The 22543-nt window shown below is 38.7% G+C and overlaps 1 long non-coding RNA gene across 1 annotated transcript; it reads right to left on the bottom strand.

Annotated features, from left to right (window-relative positions):
- Window positions 1-4936: 4936 nt before the first annotated feature.
- Window positions 4937-21393, bottom strand: LOC128291888 (uncharacterized). Its single transcript, XR_008281866.1, has 2 exons — window positions 21235-21393; window positions 4937-5107 (listed from the first exon to the last, which is right to left on the bottom strand). It is a non-coding gene; the product is annotated as an uncharacterized LOC128291888 (long non-coding RNA).
- Between the last annotated feature and the right edge of the window lie 1150 nt (window positions 21394-22543).

Below are 22543 nucleotides of genomic sequence, written 5' to 3'. Positions count from 1 at the left end.
ATTTAGTGAGGATGTGAAACTCTGTGATATTTTGAATCAAAGGTAATTACTTAAACGAGGGGAGACTCATTATAAAATACTCAACTTGGAATGTTTGAAACTTTGATGTTCTTTCGGTTGAATTTTCAATGTATGATTACCTATGAATTATTTTGAGATATTATCAATAGGAATTATAAGTTGAGAAGAATTTATTTTGATTATGAGTTGAGGATTTTTCTTGAGGACAAGTAAATGCTTAAGTGTGGGGATATTTGATAAACTGTAATTTATACATATTTCTATCCCATGCTTACATATTTTATGGATGATTTTTCCTTAAAATTGGTGAATTTGATGCTCTTAATACCTTAATTTCATATTTTATACTTAGGTGAGCATAGGAGAGTGAAAGGAACGAGAAACGGGCCAAAAATAGAGAAAATGGGCCAACATACGAAATCAACATGACCTAGACTTCCTCGCACGAGCAGACCACACGGCCATGTCAATCTGGTAGAATTGAATCACAACTCACACGGGTGGACCACATGCCCGTGCCTATTTAACAGGCTTGACCACGGCCTGAATTAATCGCACACGGGCGTGTCCCTATCGAGCCCAAGTTTAGTCCAATTCATAAAAGGCCAATTTTGAGGGTTCTTAAGCATTCTAAAGCCTATAAATACACCCTAGAGGAGGAGGAAAAGGACACACAGAGAAGGTGTAACGCCCTAAAAATCCCGAAATCCAAAAATCTCAAAATCTTGAATTTTTCTTTCTGTACTTAATAATTCCGATTCAGTGCTAATTACGCAAAGGTAGGTCTTGGTCAAGGTTTAAGTTCGAATTAAGGGGTAGAAGAAATTATAAGTTAATTATTAAAATAATCAGGGTTGGCAAGTAGTTGGACTTTTAAATAAAGATAAAGGAAAATAGCAACAAAGAGCCTAGTAGAGGAGTGGTTAAGTGACGCCACTTAGAGTGTAGGGAGGCGGCATTAATAGCTAGCAAGAAGGTCCAAGGTTCGAATCCTAGCTTAATTTTTTAGAATTTTAATTTTGACCTTCTAGAAGGATGGAAGTGGCATGAAAGTGGACTCCAAGGGAGGTGTTCAGGAGAGAAAATTAAGGAAAGGATCAAGGGGTTATCAGGGAGAAAAATGAGGAGATGAGAAGGGAGAAGTGATGGAGCCGAATAGGGAATTGGGCATGGGAAAATTTGGCTATAAGGCTTATAAATAGGTGTCGAATGCTAGGGTATGAAACTAATGACCGAATTTCCTTCACCCTATTACCAGAAATTCTTTTCTCTAAAAGCCGAAAACCCACTGCCTTTCTTTTCTTTTTCTCCTTCCTTACGCCAAATTCTAGTCTTCCTCTACCTCATTGTTGACTTTTCTTTCTTTTTCCTTGGAGCCGAATAACCCTTTTTTTTCCATACGAAATCGTAAAGGGCTGAACCTTTTTGGCCGAATACCCTTAGTGCAATCACTACTCCATCTACTTCAATCAAATCTAGTGTAAGTACTGTTCTTCCAATCAATTTCTTCGCTAAGTATTGAATATTGTCCCTCACTCTTTCTAAACAACTGTGGTAGGGAATTAGTATCGGATCTCGGATCTTAGCTCATTGCCGAATTGCCCTTTAGGTGTGGCAGTTTTGGTAAGTATTCCTCATCCATTAGCTAAGGTTGGCGAATAGCCATAGTAAGGTAAGGGGGCTTGTGTTGGATACGAGTCACCTATTATTCTATTTTTAATAGTTACGATTGGTGCAGATCTAGGAGTTTGTCGTGGTTAGTGAAGGGGCTGTTATACTTATCGCACAAGGTAAGGTTAAGGTGAGATTTCGACTTTTGGTAAAGTATTCTATAAGTATGTGAGATTAATCTTTAAGTGATATCGATTGTAGGTTTGGGCTAAGGAAATCGCAACACACTTGCCTACCAGGTGTGTACATACACTGCACACACACAATGAATCGGCAAAAGCCGAAATGCAGAAATGCGGAAAAGCCGAAATGCCAAAAAGCCGAAAGTTGGGCTATGATAGTCACACGAGTGTGCGAACACTCATGGAGAGGAAATCGATAGGTTGCCTGAGGCCCAAGGGTGATTCCGTGGAGTTGGGTTGAGAATTGGCCAAATGGGCCAGAATGGGCTAAATGGGCTTGATGGGCTGTTAGGCCCATAATAGGAAAAGATTGATAAATGATGCTATGTGTTAGAAAATTTGTATGTAAGCATGAATATAATATGATTTGGGCCTAATGGGCCATATGAATGAGAATTGGGCCTAGTGGGCCATAAGAATATGAACTGTGCCAGATGGGCCATTTGAATAAGATTGGGCCTAGTGGGCCAAATGAATGCATGTAGGGGTATTGGGCCTAGTAAATTATGACTACATGAAACTTAATTAATTAATTGAGACTGTGGATAAGTCATAAGGTTAAGGTGTGGCAATGGGTATATGCATGTCTAGGATTAGATCTAGGGAGAGCTTGGTACTTAAGCGGTCTTAATGACCCACCTCCTCTTCTCTGGAATCCTACCTGGTGCATAGTATTCATTCACCTTAGCTCGCGGGGCTTGTTTATGGGCTAAGGTAAGTGAAAACCGTAATTAAGGGAAAATTATCGAAATGCCCCTAAGGGTGAAAATGACCAAAATACCCTTAGGTGTTGAATGTATGTTTTTTGGATGTGACATGCATACATATGATGTTCTGCTTAGGTTTTATATAGGGTGGGAACTATGGTACGGAGGAAGTATTTGAGGATCGCATGGTTGCCTGACAATCATGGATCCACCGATGGCTTTTAAAGCCCAATATGTAAATGAAGGTAGTTTCGCAATCGGGCTACCATTGGTGTGAGGGCTAGGTGGGTCGATATTTATATCCCCACATGGTGTGATGGGGGACGGAGCTGGTGTGTAGCAGATGGATAATTTGGATGGAATTGCATTGTATGTTTGATGATTTCTCTTTGAATGCTTGTTTTTCATCGAGGGTTGTACACACTGAGTTTGCGAAAACTCACCCCCTCTTTTATTTTAATTTCAGGTGATGCTCAGTAGAAGGTTCGATGTTTGGAAGGTCTTTGGGTGGCTAGCTAGCAAGATAATTCGGACTTGGTTTATTTTTAAGTATTTAAGTTGTTATTTCTTTTTAAGTGTGTTAAGATCAGATTGTAATAAGGTTTTCATTATGTTTTTATAACTTGAATTATTATTATTTTCATTATAATTACGAGAAGTTGAATATGGATTTCATAATTATAATATGTCTTCTACGTTTTTGCAACTAAGTTTTCTTTTAAAAAACAAATGCTTTAAACAAGGCTTTCGTAACAGAAAGGTGTTTTTTAGTTAACTAGGGTTTATTTTATTTTAAGAAGGGTTTTCAATGAAAACACAATTTTTTCTAAAACACTTCAATATGACACACCAGATTCAGCCAGTGTCTGGGCCGGGTTTGGGGTGTTATAGAAGGAGGCAGGGAACTGCTCACGGAAAGCCGATTGATCCATCTCAACAGTCGGATTCATCATCAAGACTGAAGATCTCCCCTCAATTTCCCTTCAGGAGTTTTAAGTTTTTCTTTATGTTTTGTATTCATTATTCTTCTGAGATGATTACCTTTTTAGTTATGAACTAAAACCCCTAAATACCTAAGGGGAATGAAACCTAAGACAGATCTTGTTATTATTATCTGAATTGTATGATAAATATTTGACTTGTTCTTAATTATGTGTTCTTAATTCTTGTATTGATATTCCAGGATATTGATTCAAGTTAAGCTCTTATTCAGAGGAGGAATAAACCCTGTCTAAGAGTACATTTTTCATAATTAAGCGGAGTTGATTGCGCGCCTAGAGATAGGATGACAAGATTTTGTCTGATTAGGACGAAACCTAATAAAGGGATCCGTAGATCGAGTTAATGCAACGCTAGAGAGTTAATTAGAAAGAGATTTCAATTATTCAACCTAGGGTTAGACATTGTTAGTCTCGAGAGGGATAATAATATAACTTAGGGATTTTTACGGATCAAGTCAAATGAATAAATTGTCCGATTCAGAGTCAAATAACAAGTGAAGTCTTGGTGGATTTTTTCTTAGGTATTCTCTTCATTCAATCGTTTTTCCAAAAGTAATTCCCCAATTCTATTTTCTGTGAATTCTTAGTTTAGTTAATTAGTTAGTTAAAACAAACCCCATTATTCTTAAGCTAGATAATAAAAAGACAGTCATTACTAGTACTTTTAGTTCCTTTGGGTTCGATAATCTGGTCTTGCTAAAGCTATACTACTATTCGATAGGTACACTTGCCATCATCATGATTATAGTTAGTTTCAAGAATGATTCATTATAAATATTTAACACCCGTCACAGATTTCACGTATCAATATGTAAGTCCTAAAGCTCAAGCATCTTCTGTCTTGAGCATTGGCAGTGTGAGAAATAATAAACTTGAATGTCAACAGTGTGGGAGACGACATTTTTGAAAATGCTGGAATAAGAGTAATAAAGCTTGTTTCAAATGTGGCTCGCTAGATCATTTTATTCAAGATTGCCTAGAGTTATTTAAGAAAGATAAATTTCAAAATGCAAGACTGAGCAATACGACTGCGAGAGGGAGACCACTGAGAAATATAGGGAAGGTGTCTAGTGGCAAATGTAACACCCCAAACCTGGCCTGGAAGTTTGGCTCAAACTTGGCGTGTCACATTTAAGTGTTTTTCGAAAACCATGTTTCCATTAAAAACCCTTCTTAATAATTAAAAACTTATACCCTTTTTAAACCTTGTTAGAAAACCTCAATTTGAATAACATTCTTAACAACTTTGTAAAAATCTTGGTAGTTATGGAAACTTACTTTAAAAACAATTGCGGTTACGTGATGTTTTTAATAACAGTAGTTGCTTTGGAAAATCGTGTTCTAATACTAGCAATTATAAGAACAATCAATAAAATTCCAAATTTGAAATCCAGAAAATTACAATGGCTTTACTACAACCCACATAAAATAATTTAAAGGTAATAATCAAAACTGTAACATAAATAGTGTGTGTGGCTTCCTCCGAGCCCCTAGCAACCCCGATCCATCTAAGGCTGGAAATTACCTGAAAGGTTAATAAACGGGGTGAGTTTACGAAAACTCAGTGTGAAATCCCCTACTATAAAAAGGAACAGTCAGTCATCTAAAAGAATTAAAAGTCTGGCCCCAACCTTACTTACAATTTCAGTACCACTCGGGTCTTAGCCCATTACAACAGACAGTACCAAATGGACCTTAGCCCACTACAGAATAAGAAACATGTAACACCCCATACCCGAGTCCGTTACCGGAATCGAACACAAGGTGCACACAGACTTAACTATTTTCACTGTCCATTTAGAATTTTCTAGACAAGCTGGTTACTGCATCACTGTCGTCTTAAAAATCATATCTTGAGTTTCAAAGCTCGAAAATTAGTTTTGTAATTTTTCCCTAAAACTAGACTCATATGTCCATCTACAGATTTTTTTCTAAAATTTTTGGTCAAGCCAATTAGTACAGTTTATTAGTTAAATTCTCCCCTATCCCAGGGTTCGACTACACTGACCTTTGTGCGTTACAAATTGAATATCTCCTTGTACAGGGCTTTAATGCTGATTCCGTTTGTTTCTATAGAAACTAAACTCAGAGAGGAATCTATACATATATGGCATGACTCCTAATTATCTCTGGTTAATTTACAATGAATTTCCAAAGTCGGAACAGGGGATCCAGAAACCGTTCTGGCCCTGTTTCACGAGAACTTTAATATCTCTTAACATGTAACTCCTATGACCGTTTCGTTTCTTCCATATGAAAGTAGACTCATCAAGGTTAATTTACATAATTTATTCACTATTTAATACCATTCCTACTATTTTTAGTGATTTTTCAAATCCACATCACTGCTGCAGTCAGCATCTGTCTTTAAGGTAGGCTTTACCTATTTCATGATTTCCATGATTCAATTGCCCCTTTTTGCATACATAGCACAAAGTGTGATCATGATTAACCATTCCAATGGCTAATCGTTTCAAAACAATTCCATACCTCATAATGATCAACATACAAACGATTATAGTACTATACTAAAAAACGTATATAAGCCATTTTCGCATGGCTATCCAAGTTTACACAAAACCGAAAGGTACATGACCTTCAACAAAAGGGTAGTCCTATACATGCCATTTCAAAGTTCAACCAAAATTATACCAAAATGGAGGCTTTGATAGTGTGGATGACTTGACTTCAATGATCCCAAATCCGATAGCTAACGAGCAAAATCTATAAAAGCAGAGAAACAGAGAAAGCGGAGTAAGCAATTTATGCTTAGTAAGTTTGAGCAAGAAATTCCAGCACAACAAAAGCATAGCATTCATAAAGCTAACGGATAGTTTCATATGCACAAATTCTCAATATCATACTCATTTCACATTCCAACCCCTATGTTCATACATAAGGGATCACCTTAGTCAAATACGGAAACTCATTACTCGATTGAGCGAATATTATTCAAGGAATCAACTAATTCAAGCTCATATGAACATACCTCATTGCTGGAATTTTTCAAGCGTATTAACTAAAATTTTACAGCAAGATCGCTTATTCTCGAATCACGTACCTTGAATTTAACGGATATAATGACTCGCTCAAATGCCTTCGGACGAAGCTTGGTTATAGTGACTCATACAATTGCCTTGGTCTTAACCCGGATTTGGTAACTTGCACAAATGCCTTGGTCTTAGCCCGGATATAACAACTTCATCAGACGAATGCCTTGGTCTTAGCCCGGATATAATTACTAGCACAATTGCCTTGGGACTTAGCCCGGATATCATTCCAATGTTCATTTACACATATATCAATATTCACGACACATCCATAATTCATTTTCGTTACTAAGGCTCAAACACAAAATATTTATCAAACCTTTACAATTTCTACTCAATAGCCACACACACAAGGAGCATGATTTCAATATAATTCAAGTAGGGTCATTACTCAAGACTTACCTAGGATGTCGTCGAACGATTTCAATGGGTATTCGACCACTTTTCCTTCCCTTTGTCGGATCTAGTTCCCTTTGCTCTTGAGCTTAATTTAACAAATAAATCGATTTAATCATTTGAGCATCGAAGAGGAATTCAAGGTACTTAGTCAATATATATACTCATTAGGCATTAAAGTCGCATATATACGAAATCATGAATCGAACTCAACACATTAGTTAATATTCCTCTTAGCGAATTTTCTAAGCCAAGAATAGGCATCAATATGCTTGCCTCTAACCGAATGCATGCACACCAATTTCCTTCATGTGGCCGAATATGCATGTCCATGTTGAGGCCAATTATACACTTAATACCACACAAAAACAGCATACATTTTACTAACTAACGATTACATATCGTAGCTCAATACACATCTCTCATTTACTTCATAACCAAACATCATCACAAGCAAATATACACTTGAAATAGTATATATGTCATACCAATACATCATGTGCAAACATATATTCATGTAGGTGCAAGGGCCGATTCTCAAGTGGCTTATATCCAAATATATACACATATCCAAAGCTTAAATCTTACTTACCATGCAACATGCATGAATCATACTTATGGATATACCATGGCGAATACACCACAACACCATACCGTTTCAATTTGGTCATGGTTAAACAAAGAACTTAGTATCTCATTCAAAGATGCTAAAGAAAATCTAAGAGTCCTCAACCCCCCATCACATGTATCATTATCAAGCTTGATATTTAGCATGCAATGGCATTAACACCACATCTACCTTGGCTGAATGTCATTCCCATGACATAGCAAGGATTTGAACCATGGGCTAACAAGAACATCAAGCTAGCAACTAAAAACATGCATGAATCTCATGGCACAACCTCAAACATACCTTAATCTTGATGCAAGTATAGCCAAACCTCTTCCTAATCCTCTTCCAAACCAAACATGAAGCAAAATTCCTTCCTTCCTCTAGTATTTTCGGTCAAGAGAGAAAAAAATGGATGAGCAAAATTTTTTTTTCTTTTCTTTTCTTCCATGCACGGCAATGGGGAGGGTTCACTCACACACACATTTTTTTTTTCTTTCTTTATTACCCATACTTATTTGTTTATTGTTTCTCCCTAATGCACCAACAAAACATGTTTCATGACATGTATAGTTTATACTCCTTGTCATGGCCGGCCATCACTTGTAAAGAGGGTATTTGACATGCAAGGCCATTGTTTGCATGCATGCTTTAATTAGTCATCACATTCCCCATCATACTTTCAAAGTTTTCTACTAGGTCCTTTCTAGTGAAATTCACATTTATAACTCTAAATTAAAGCATCAAAATGTCACATGAGTTAACACATATTATAGGCAATAAAATAAATATTAAATTATTTTTATGCCTCGGTTTTGTGGTCCGAAACCACATTCCGACTAGGGTCGTTTAAAGGCTGTCACAACTCTCCCCACTTAAGAAATTTTCGTCCCGAAAATCTTACCTGGTAAATAGATTTGGGTATCGCTCTTTCATAGAGTTCTCGGGTTCCCAAGTAGCTTCTTCCATCCGTGTTTGAGCCATAACACTTGTGATAGCTCAAAATTGACCCTAGTCGGGATGTGGTTCGGGACCATTGAAACCGAGGCATAAAAATAATTTAAAATTTATTTTGATGCCTATGATATGTGTTAATTTGTGTATGACATTTTGATGTTTCGATTTAGAATTATAAATGTGAATTTCACTAGAAAGGACCTAGTAGTAAACTTTGAAAGTATGATGGGGAAATGTGATGACTAGTTGATCATGCATGCAAAAATAAGGATTTGCATGTCAAATTTCCCCAAAGATGGTATAGTGGCCGCCATGACAAGGAATATAAGCAAGGAAAACATGTTATGACATGTTTTGTTAATGCATGATGTGATAAATGATAAAAAATTAAGCATGTAGGAAGAGAAACAAAAATCAAAATTTGCTCATCCTTTCCCCTTTTGCAGTGAGTGAAAGAGAAGCAAAGAAAAAATTTGTTCATCCTTGTTCTTTCCTTTTGGCCGAAAATACTAAGGAAGAAGGTAGGAGTTTTGCTTCATGCTTGATTTGGAAGAGAACTAGATGGAGGTTTGATCATATTTGTATCAAGATTAAGGTATGTTTGAGGTTGTGTCATGAGATTCATGCTTGTTTTGGTTGCTAACTTGATGTGCATGTTAGCCACTGTTCAAATCCTTGTTATGCCATGAAAATGGTGTTTGGCCAAGGTTGATATTGTGTTAAAGCCATTGCATGCTAAATGTGAAGCTTGTTGATGATGCATGCAATGATGGATTGACTACTCTTGAAATTTCTTTGTAGCAATCTTGAGTAAGACATTGAGTTCTTTGTTTAACCATGACCAAGTTCAATGGGGTATGATTGTGATGTATTCGCCATGATGCATTCATGAGCATGATTTATGCTTGTTACTTGATTGGTAAAATTTGTGTTTTAGATGGTTATGAACACCTTGAGATTCGCCATGCACCTATATGTATATATATGTTTGCACATGATGTGTTGGTATGACATATATACTATCTCAAAGTATGTATTTTCTTGTGATTATGTTTTGGTTATGAGGTAAATGATAGATGTGTATTGAGCCACAATATGTAAAGCATTAGCTAGTAAAATGTGTGCCATTCATGTGTGGTATTAAACATGTAATTGGCCTCAACACCAACATGCATAATCGGCCCATGAATGAGTACCTAAGAGGTTGTGTTGTTCGGCCATGAGTAAGCATGTTGAAGGCTTTGTGTGTTGAGTTTGATTCATGAATTCCGTACGCATGTGACTATAATGTCTAGTGAATATATATGGGCTAAGTGCCATGAGTTCCTCTTTTCGATATTCAAAACGATTAAATCAATTTATTTGTTAACATTAAGCTCAAGAGCAAAGGGGAACCAAATCCGATAAAGGACAAGAAAAGGTGATTGAATAGCCGTTGGAAGCGCCGATAATCTCCAAGGTAAGTTTTCGAGTATCGAACTTAGATTTTGATTCGATTGAATGAAGTAATAAGCAATCGAAATTGTGCCCTTGTATATGGCCATTGAGCCAAAATGATATTTTGATTAAGTAAAATGTGCATAAAAGATTGTTATGAAATTGAAACAAAGATGTGAATGAATGTGCGATTGTGATATCCGGGCTAAGCCCAAGGCAATCGTGGCGACCAGATATTCGGCTAAGCCCAAGGCAATTGTGCGAGCTATGATATCGGGCTAAGCCCAAGGCAATTGTGCGAGTTGTGATATCCGGGTTAAGTCCCGAAGGCATTTGTGCGGGTTACCATAACGGGCTATGTCCCAAGGTGTTTTGAACGAGTAGCTATATCCGGATAAACTCAAGGTATGTGATTTGAAATTTATAAGCTGCTGGAAAATTTTCAGTTAATGCACTTGTGAAATTCCCAACAACAAGGTATGTTTTGTGTGTGCTTTGCACACTATGAGTAAGTGCGTATGAATATTCGCCTAATGATAAATGAGCTATCGGCATTAACTAGGCCGATATTTGTGTATGAATATAAGAGTTGGGATTGTGAAGTAAGCATGTCTTTGAGAAATTGTGCATATGAATTATTGTTTAGCTACTTGAATGTTATGCTTTGGTTGTGTGTAAATTATGGCTCAAACTTACTAAGCATAAATTGCTTACTCCGTTCCTTTGTTTCTCTGTTTTAGATTTTGCTCGTTAACGATCGGATTCGGGATCATTGAAGTGAAGTCATCCACACTATCAAACCCCTTTTGGTACTCTTTTGGTTGAACTTTGGATATGGCATGTATAGGACTACCCTCGGTTGTTTTTAAGTACTTTGTGATGTATATGTATGCGGCCATGCGAAAATGGTTCATAAAAGTGGAGTATGGAATTTGACCACATGTGGTTTGTAATTATATTTGGTTTCATGATGTGATTATGGTTTGGAATGAGAGAGTTGGTCACATGATCAGCCATTGGAATGGCTAAATATGATCATATGTTGGACCTAAGTATGACTAGACTATAGTTGGTCCATGGGAACTACAATATAGGTAAAGCCTACCTTAAAAACAGATGCTGCCAGCTGCAGTGACGTGGATGTGGAAAATCACCAAAATTTGTAGGAATGGTGTTAAATAGTGAATAAATTATTCGATCGAACCCTGACGAGTCTATTTTCATATGAAAGTAACGAAATGATCATATGAACAGTATACCGAGAGATATTAAAGTTGTCGTGAGACAGGGCCAGAACGGTTTCTGGGTCCCCTGTCGCGACTTTGAAAATTTACCATAAATTATCCAGAATGAATTAGAAGTCATGCCTTATATGTTAAGATTCCTTTTTGAGTCTAGTTTCATTAGAAACAAACGGCATCAGTATTGAAACCCTGTACAGAGTGATATTCAAGTTGTAACGCGCGAAGTTCAGTGTAGTCGACCCCTGTAACATGGGTGACTTTAACTAATAAACTGTACCAATTGGCCTGACCAAAAATTCTAGAAATAAATCCATGGATGGATATATGAGTATAAATTCAGGGAAAATTTACAGAATCAGTTTCCAAGTTGTGAAACTCGAGATATGCTTTTTAAGGCGACAGCGATGCAATTTTCCAGCTTGTCTAGGAATGTCAAATTGGTCGGTGCCATAAGTGGTTTTGGCTTGTTAACCCCTCGTGTCCGACACCGGCAACGGTCTCGGGTTCGGGGTGTTACAACACTTTTACTAACGGAACCCTTTTGTTTCGCAACTCTTTCACTTCACGAGCTAGGATGCGAATCGGTTCTTCTTCATAACTCATATCGGCTTGAATTTCAACCTCTGATGGACTAATTACGTGCGACGGATCAGATCAATAGCGTCGAAGCATTGAAACGTGAAAGACGTCGTGAATCTTTTCGAGTTCAGGGGGAAAAATAAAACGATATGCAACTGGACCGACTCGTTCAGATATCTCATATGGCCCGATGAACCTCGGACTCAATTTGCCCTTGCGCCCAAATCTGAGTATCTTTTTCCAAGGCGAAACTTTAAGAAACACTTTATCTCCCACCTGATACTCAATGTCTTTTCGTTTCAGATCCGCGTACGACTTCTGACGATCGGAGGCTATCTTCAGATTTTCACGGATTACTTTTACTTTCTGTTCAGCATCTTTAATCAAATCCACTCCGAAAATTTTGCTTTCACCGAGCTCGGTCCAAAACAATGGTGTACGGCATTTACGCCCGTACAAGGCCTCGTAAGGCGCCATCTTAATACTTGATTGAAAACTATTGTTGTAAGCGAATCCAATCAAAGGTAAATACCGTTCCCATGAACCACCGAACTCGAGAATGTAACATCTCAACATATCCTTAAGTATCTAAATTATCCGCCGGATTGACCATCGGTTTGGGGTGAAAGGCGGTCTTTGAAATGCAACTTGGTACCCAAAGCTTCTTGCAATTTCTTCCAAAATCGCGAGGTGAACCTCGGATCTCTATCCGACACAATGTAAATCGGTACCCGTGTAATCTCACAACTGAGAAACGCATAATTCAGCTAGTTTATCCAATGAAAATCCAGACGCATAGGGATAAAGTGAGCCGACTTAGTCATCTATCAACAACAACCCGATCGCATCCTTCTTACTTGTCGACAATGGCGGTCCGGACACAAAGTCCATTGTGACTCGATCCCATTTTCACTCGGGTATCGTGATCGGTGAAGTAACCTCAAGGCACTTGATGTTTCGCTTTCACTTGTTGACATATTAAACATCTCAAACAAAGTCGAGATGTCTCGCTTCATACCATGCCACCAAAATCGATGTTTCAAATCGTTGTACATCTTCGTACTCCCGGGTGGATTGCCATCCGGCTACAATCGCTTCGTTCGAATTATCGAAATAAGTTCAATTCTTTGGAACACACAGACGACTTCGAACCTCAAACAATCGTCATCATCAATTTGAAACTCCGATTCCTTGTTGAACACACTCACTCGCTTTGCAACCAACTCATCGTCAACCTTCCGAGCTTCACGAATTTGATGAGTCAACAATGGTTTGGCCTTTAATTGGCTATTAACACATTGTCGGGTAGAATAGACAAGTGTACATTCATAGCTCGTAAAGCAAATAGTGATTTTCGGCTTAAGGCGTCCGCAACCACATTAGCCTTTCCCGGGTTATAATCAATGACAAGCTCATAATCTTTTAACAACTCGAGCCAACGTCTTTGTCGTAGATTTAAGTCTCTTTGAGTCATCAAATATTTGAGACTTTTGTGATCCGAATACACATGGCACTTCTCACCAAATAAGTAATGTCGCCATATCTTTAAGGCGAATACGATGGCAGCCAATTCGAGATCATGGGTCGAAATAATTTTTCTCATGTGGCTTTAATTGTCTCGATGCATAGGCCACAACTCGACCCTCTTGCATCAATACGCGACCTAACCCAAGTAGGGAAGCGTCACTATAGATGACAAACTCTTTTCCAGATTCGGGTTGTACTAGTCTTTGGAGCTTAGTCAAATGAGTTTTCAATTGGTCGAAACTTTTTCGACACTTTTCCGTCCATTCAAACTTGACATCTTTTCAAGCGGTTTCATCATGGGTGTGGCTATCTTCGAGAATCCTTTTACAAACCGTCGGTAGTAACAAAGAAGTCCCAAAAGCTCGAACCTCAAGAATATTTCTGAGGCTTCCAGATTAAGTATGGATGAAATTTTACTCGGTCGACTCGAATACCGATGCAGATACCACATGGCCCAAGAAGCTAACCTCGGTTAACCAGAACTCACACTTGCTGAACTTAGCATATAACCGCTTATCCCGTAAAATTTGCAACACTAATCTCGGTGCTCGCATGTTCGGTCTCATCTCTTGAATAAACCAAGATGTCGCCAATGAACACAACTACGAACCGATCCAAATACGGTCCAAGATCCGATTCATCAAATCCATAAATACCATAGGGCATTAGTGAGCCCAAACGGCATCACTAAGAACTCAGAGTGACCATATCTCATTCTCAAGGCGTTTTGGGTATGTCCCAATCTCGGATTCAAGAATCGATAATAGCCCGATCTCAAATCTATTTTTGAGAACACCGAGGCTCCTTCAGCTTGATCGAACAAATCGTCGATACGCTGTGAACGGATATTTGTTCTTTATTGTCACTTTATTAAGTCGACGATAGTCGATGCACAACCTCATGGTTCCGTCTTTCTTTTCACAAACAACACCGGTGCACCCCAAGGTGAAAAACTCGGCGAGCAAAACCTCAATCCACCAACTCTTGCAATCGAGCTTTCAACTCCTTTAATTCCGTTGGTGCCATACGACACGGAGCTATTGAAATCGGTGTGGTCCTGTACAAGCTCAATGCCAAACTCTATCTCCGAACAGGTGGCAAACCCGGTAATTCTTGGGAAAAACATCCGGTATTCACAAACCACCCACGCAGATTCGGTTTTATTTCTAACTCCTTATCATCAAGTACATACGCAAGGTATGCTTCGCACCCTTTCTTACATATTTTTGGGCCAACATTGATGATATTACGGTGGCAACCCTTTAAGTCCGTAGACTCAACTCGGATCATCTCGTTATTTGCACCTCAAATCAATAGTCTTGCTTTTGCAATTCACAACCGCATCATGCACGGTCAACCAATCCAACCCAAGAATAACATCAAATTCATCAAATGGCAAAAGCATCAAGTCCCGGAAAATAGGAACCTCAATTACTAGGGACATTTCTTACACACTTTATCGACCAACACGTAACGACCCAAGGGATTTGACACCCAATTACGAATTCAAGAGACTCAATAGGTAAAGTCTTCTTGGATGCTAAGGTTTCGCATATATAAGAATGAGTAGAACCAGGTCAATCAAAGCAATCACATTAGTATCAAAGAGAGTGAAAGTACGGTAATAACATCCGGCGAGGAAGCATCCTCGCGCGCGCAGATAGCATAAGCCCTAGCAGAGCGCCGAGCCTCGGATCTGGTCGTAACATCTCTAAATCCTCTCGACCACCACTAGCATTGCCCGTGTTTCTAGATGGTCTACCTCGGCAAATGGTAGCACCGGCTTCCCACTCGATCTACATTCTGCTCGCACAACCTTGGGCAATCTTTAATGAAGTGGTCAATCGATCCGCACTTGTAACAGAGCGGTCACGGAATCTACAACTTCCGAATGCCATTTGCCACAACATCGCACTCCGTTCTCTCTCGTTGATCATTCCCACCACCGGCGATCAAGTGACTCGTGTGGTCATAGGGGTCGATCGCGATCTCGTCTAGAAAAGCCGAAGTGTCTCTAGGTGGCCTAAGCCATCTCTAAATTTCTTTGATGATGTGGGAAGGGCTTCCCAAGACCTCTTCTGAAACTCCCTTGCTCCCACTTCAGCTTTTCTTTTCTCCATATCGAGCTCCTCGGCTTTGCACGCTCGCTCGACAAGAGCCACAAACTCTGATTTCCAAAATGCCAACATACACTTTATCTCATCATTGGTCCATCTTCAAGCGTTTACACATCACGCCTTCAAGAAATGCATTCTCTGCGTCTGGCTAAGCCTCACAAATTTTCGCTCATAGTCAGAACCGACATGGAACCTTGTTTAAGTTCGAGAAATTCCTTCCGCTTTTTGATCCATAAATCTCGATCGATATACTTTTTCCGAAACTCGGTTTGAAAAACTCCCAAGTTACTTGCTCGGGGCACAACAAAAGTCGAGTACTCCACCAATAGTAGGCGTAATCACGTAGCAAGGAGATAGTACACTTTAGGCATTCATCGGTGTACAAGATAGCTCATCGAGTGCGGATCGTGTTGTCCAACCAAAATTCAGCTTGCTCGGCATCGCCGCTATCCGTAGCTTTAAATTCAGTAGCCCCATGTTTTCGGATTCATCCCTTTGGGGCTTATTCGACCTTATTTGGTCGGGCCATCGGAGGCATTGTAGGTGCGGGGTCGATTAGTCGGGAATGGAGGTTGTGGAACAGTAGTGTTAGTTCGAATGTATTGGTTGAACCAATCATTCATCACGCTATAAAAGGCTTGCCTAGCCTCATCATTCGGATTGCTAGCAATAGGTTGAGAGTCCATGGAGCTGTCCCTTGTGCGGGAGCAGCGCTACACTCTCAAGATCATCACTACCGCTTCGGTCGGGATCGGATCCATTACTATAAATAAACACATATTCAAACGCCGTAAATCACCACACTATCAAATAATCACATAAAATGGCATGTATAGCTAGACCCAAATGCATTACGGTAGTCCTAGAATCGACTAAACCGTAGCTCTGATACCAATAAAATTGTAACACCCGTGCACTCTTCGAGTCCGTTATCGAATCGAACACAAGGTGCACATGCAGACTTAACTATTTTTACAAATCCATTTAGAATTTTCCAGACAAGCTGGTTACTGCATCACTGTCGCCTTAAAATCATATCTTGAGTTTCAAAGATCAAAAATTAGTTTCGTAATTTTTCCCTGAAACTAGACTCATATGTCCATCTACAGATTTTTTTCTAGAATTTTCGGTTGAGCCAATTAGTACATTTTATTAGTTAAAGTCTCCCCTATCCCAGGGTTTGACTACACTGACCTTTGTGTGTTACGAATTGAATATCTCCTTGTACAGGGCTTTAATGCTGATGCCGTTTGTTTCTATAGAAACTAGACTCAGAGAGGAATCTATAAATATATGGCATCACTCCTAATTATCTCTGGTTAATTTACAATGAATTTCCAAATTCGGAACAGGGGATCCAGAAACTGTTCTGGCCCTGTTTCACGAGAACTTTAATATCTCTTAACATGTAACTCCTATGACCATTTCGTTTCTTCCATATGAAAGTAGACTCATCAAGGTTAATTTACATAATTTATTCACTATTTAATACCATTCCTAATATTTTTAGTGATTTTTCACATCCACATCACTGCTGCAGTCAGCATCTGTCTTTAAGGTAGGCTTTACCTATTTCATGATTTCCATGATTCAATTGCCCCTTTTTGCATACATAGCACAAAGTGTGATCATGATTAACCATTCCAATGGCTAATCATTTCAAAACAATTCCATACCTCATAATGATCAACATACAAACGATTATAGTACTATACTAAAAAAACGTATATAAGCCATTTTCGCATGGCTATCCAAGTTTACACAAAACCGAAAGGTACATGACCTTCAACAAAAGGGTAGTCCTATACATGCCATTTCAAAGTTCAACCAAAATTATACCAAAATGGAGGCTTTGATAGTGTGGATGACTTCGACTTCAATGATCCCGAATCCGATAGCTAACGAGCAAAATCTATAAAACAGAGAAACAGAGAAAACGGAGTAAGCAATTTATGCTTAGTAAGTTTGAGCAAGAAATTCCACACAACAAAAGCATAGCATTCATAAAGCTAACGGATAGTTTCATATGCACAAATTCTCAATATCATACTCATTTCACATTCCAACCCCTATGTTCATACATAAGGGATCACCTTAGTCAAATACTGGAAACTCATTACTCGATCGAGCTTAATATTATTCAAGGAATCAACTAATTCAAGCTCATATGAACATACCTCATTGCTGGAATTTTTCAAGCGTATTAACTAAAATTTTACAGCAAGATCGCTTATTCTCGAATCACGCACCTTCGAATTTAACCGGATATAATGACTCGCTCAAATGCCTTCTGGATAAGCTCGGTTATAGTATTTCTTCGACAATTGCCTTGGTCTTAACCCGGATTTGGTAACTTGCACAAATGCCTTCGTGTCTTAGCCCGGATATAACAACTCGCATACGAATGCCTTCGGTCTTAGCCAGATATAATTACTAGCACAATTGCCTTCGGACTTAGCCCGGATATCATTCCAATGTTCATTTACACATATATCAATATTCACGACACATCCATAATTCATTTTCATTACTAAGGCTCAAAGACAAAACTATTTATAAAACCTTTACAATTTCGGCTCAATAGCCACACACACAAGTAGCATGATTTCAATATAATTCAAGTAGGGTCATTACTCGAAGACTTACCTAGGATGTCATCGAACGATTTCAATGGGTATTCGACCACTTTTTCCTTCCCTTTGTCGGATCTAGTTCCCCTTTGCTCTTGAGCTTAATTTAACAAATAAATCGATTTAATCATTTGAGCATCGAAAGAGGAATTCAAGGTACTTAGTCAATATATATACTCATTAGGCATTAAAGTCGCATATGTACGAAATCATGAATCGAACTCAACACATTAGTTAATATTCCTCTTAGCCGAATTTTCTAAGCCAAGAATAGGCATCAATATGCTTGCCTCTAACCGAATGCATGCACACCAATTTCCCTTCATGTGGCGAATATGCATGTCCATGTTGAGGCCAATTATACACTTAATACCACACAAAAACAGCATACATTTTACTAACTAACGATTACATATCGTAGCTCAATACACATCTCTCATTTACTTCATAACAGAAACATCATCACAAGCAAATATACACTTGAAATAGTATATATGTCATACCAATACATCATGTGCAAACATATATTCATGTAGGTGCAAGGGCCGATTCTCAAGTGGCTTATATCCAAATATATACACATATCCAAAGCTTAAATCTTACTTACCATGCAACATGCATGAATCATACTTATGGATATACCATGGCCGAATACACCACAACACTATACCGTTTCAATTTGGTCATGGTTAAACAAAGAACTTAGTATCTCATTCAAAGATGCTAAAAGAAAATCTAAGAGTCCTCAACCCCCCCATCACATGTATCATTATCAAGCTTGATATTTAGCATGCAATGGCATTAACACCACATCCACCTTGGCCGAATGTCATTCCCATGACATAGCAAGGATTTGAACCATGGGCTAACAAGAACATCAAGCTAGCAACTAAAAACATGCATGAATATCATGGCACAACCTCAAACATACCTTAATCTTAATGCAAGTATAGCCAAACCTCTTCCTAATCCTCTTCCAAACCAAACATGAAGCAAAATTCCTTCCTTCCTCTAGTATTTTCGGTCAAGAGAGAAAAAAAATGGATGAGCAAAATTTTTTTTTCTTTTCTTTTCTTCCATGCACGGCAATGGGGGGGGGTTCACTCACACACACATTTTTTTTTCTTTCTTTATTACCCATACTTATTTGTTTATTGTTTCTCCCTAATGCACCAACAAAACATGTTTCATGACATGTTTAGCCCATACTCCCTTGTCATGGCCGGCCATCACTTGTAAAAGAGGGTATTTGACATGCAAGGCCATTGTTTTGCATGCATGCTTTAATTAGTCATCACACATTCCCCCATCATACTTTCAAAGTTTTCTACTAGGTCCTTTCTAGTGAAATTCACATTTATAACTCTAAATTAAAGCATCAAAAATGTCACACATGAGTTAACACATATTATAGGCAATAAAATAAATATTAAATTATTTTATGCCTCGGTTTTGTGGTCCCGAAACCACATTCGACTAGGGTCGTTTAAGACTGTCACAAAACATTATCGTAATTGGAACCAAAATGAGAATCGTAATCGTAATCGATGTAATCGTAATCGAATCAATATTAGTAATGTAATCGTAATCAAAATCGTAATTAGGTGATGTAATCGTAATCGTAATCGATAATAGAATCGTAATTAGAATCGTAATTAGTAATGTAATTAGAATCGTAATCGTAATTAGGTGACGTAATCGAATCGAATGTGAATGCAATCCCAACCCAATCCAATCGTATACACCCTCGTACCAACCTTACACCATGTGGGGAGACAACTCGACCCACCCATCCGCTACACACCATAAAATTTGCGGCATGGTCGCTGAGCGTATATCGTGATGAGTCACCAGATCTGAATATTGTGGCAGAGCCACCAGAATCAGATAATGTGGCAAAGCCACTTAACAGAATACGTGGCACAAAGCCATAGATAACTGTAATAACTTCCGCACATAGCCATTAGTGACGGTAATATAACTGGCGCACAGCCTTCGGTAAATATGATCGACACAGAGTCGTCAGCAAATATGTTAGGCACATAGCTACAGGGTAAATACGTTTGGCACGAAGCCATAGTCAAGATGGCACAAAGCCATATTTAGGTTGGCACAGAGCCATTAATAACGGGTCTATAATCGCACGAAGCCCACAACAACGGTACACGACCTTGACAACGTGATCGCACTCGACCATCGATCGGTCAGCGAGATATTGTGACAGAGTCACCAGATCTGAATATTGTGGCGAGCCACGAGCAGATATTTGTGGCATAGCCACCGTAACGCTTCCTCCGTACAAAATCCCAACCCATGCAACATGTCATGTATGCGTAATGTCTTGCCCATATTTGAATCAAACAATCACACCAAGTCATTCATATCACCAACATATATTCACAATCAAACCACAACCACACGGTCCAAGTCGGTCACTTTGCCCACAAGGGCAAATAAATATTTAACACCCTGGGGCAAAATGGTAATTTTACCCCACAAAGGTATCTCGGTAATTCTACCCTACAGGGGTATTTTGGTATTTCTACCCTACAAGGGTATTTCGATAATTCTACCCTACGAGGGTATTTCGATAATTCTACCCTATAAGGGTAGTTTAGTAATTCTACCCTATAGGGGTATTTCGGTAATTCTACCCTACAGGGGTATTTCAGTAATTTCACAATTGAGGGTAAAACAGTAATTCTGTAAATCGAGGGTAAAACGATAATTTTAAAAATCGAGGGTAAAACGATAATTCTGTAAATCGAGGATAAAACGGTAATTCTATAAATCGGGAGTACTTTGGTAATTTTACAAGTCGAGGGCATTTCAGTAATTGGTAAACTAAAGTATTCTAAACATGGATAACAATACGAATGGGCCTAAAGCCTATTCTTGGCCCAAATGGGCCCACACGCTCGTGTGGCCCTTTTAGCCCAAACCTAGCCACAGATATGCGATTCACCTAGCCTAGTCCAATATTTACTACACAAACAAACAACTTATCCAATTGGGCCCGTAGGCCCATTGGGCCCACATGGCCCCTTTCGGCCCATCGCGGCCCGAAGTAGCCATCCAACAACAAGGGTAGTGATAAATACATACCTGATTGGAGACTGGAGTTAATCCACGCTCCGAGCACTCTTAGCCGACGCCCAACCCAAACGAGCACGCCATAAAGCGAAAGGGATCAGCCAAGAAAGGTACCTTTACTCTCCTCATGGTTCTCTCTATTTAAAGCCAGCTTCCCATCCACTCTTATGTTAGCTTCCCGATATGGGATCCCTCCAACATCAGAGTTTAAATTCAACACCAACTCTTGCCGCCCCCTGTTAGCAAAATAAATGCTCTTTGCTTGCCATGGGATTCGAACCCATGCCTCCCCTCAAATTCTCCACACGCCACTTGCCACTAAGCCATAAGGTTTTTTGTGTCACAATTTCTCCAACAATATTCTTAAGGCCTACCTACTATGTGACAGCCCTAAAGTGACCCTAGTCGAAAAGCGGTTTCGGGACCGCTAAACCGAGTCACCAAATTATTTGGATGTGATATTTATGGTCTAAAATATGTGAATATGAATGTGCGAAAATCTTAAGCTTCGATTTAGTAAATTGCATGTGAATTTAGTCAAAAGGACTTGTGTGACACTTTTGAAATGTGATAGGCCAATCTACAAGGATCTAATAGTGCATGTAAACAAAAAGGAGGACTTGCATGTCAAATTCCCCCTTTTTAATTGCTAGTTGCTGGCCATGACAAGGATGATGGGCAAAACATGTCATAGACATGTTTTGTTGGTGCATCATGGGTGGAAAAATAAATTAAAGAGCATGGGCAAAGAAAGAAAAAAAAAATGGTCTCATCCATGCTCCCCCCCTCCCCTTGCCGTGAATGGAAGAAAGAAAACAAAGAAGAAAAAAAAATGTTCATCCTTTGATTCATCTTTTGGCCGAAAATTTAAAGGAAAAAGGGAAGAAGGGAGTGAAGCATTCGGCTATCCTAGGTCACTATTAAGGTAAGTTTGATGTTTTGCCATGAGATTCATGTATATTTTAGTAGTTAGCTTGAGTTCTAACTAGCCATGGTTCCAATCCTTACTATGTCATGGAGATGATATTGGCTAAGGTAAGATTGTGTTGATATCATTTGCATGCTAAAAGTGAAGCTTTGTAATGGTGCATGTGATGGTGTATTGATGATGAATGTGTTATGGAAAGAAATCGGTCTTCCTAAGAAAATATTTGTGAATGTTTATATTAGTAATAGCCAAATTAAAGAGGTTTGATGTCTTGAACAAATGTTGATTATATGATTCAAAATGAGATATGTCAATGATGAAGTATAATCGGCCATGGAGGTAGCTCATTTTGGAAGTGTGATTGTGGTATATTTTCTTTGTGATTGATTATAA

The sequence above is a fragment of the Gossypium arboreum genome, chromosome 4, assembly GCF_025698485.1.
Source record: "Gossypium arboreum isolate Shixiya-1 chromosome 4, ASM2569848v2, whole genome shotgun sequence".
NCBI classification, from domain to species: Eukaryota; Viridiplantae; Streptophyta; class Magnoliopsida; order Malvales; family Malvaceae; genus Gossypium; species Gossypium arboreum.
This window is presented reverse-complemented; position numbering and strand designations above follow the sequence as displayed.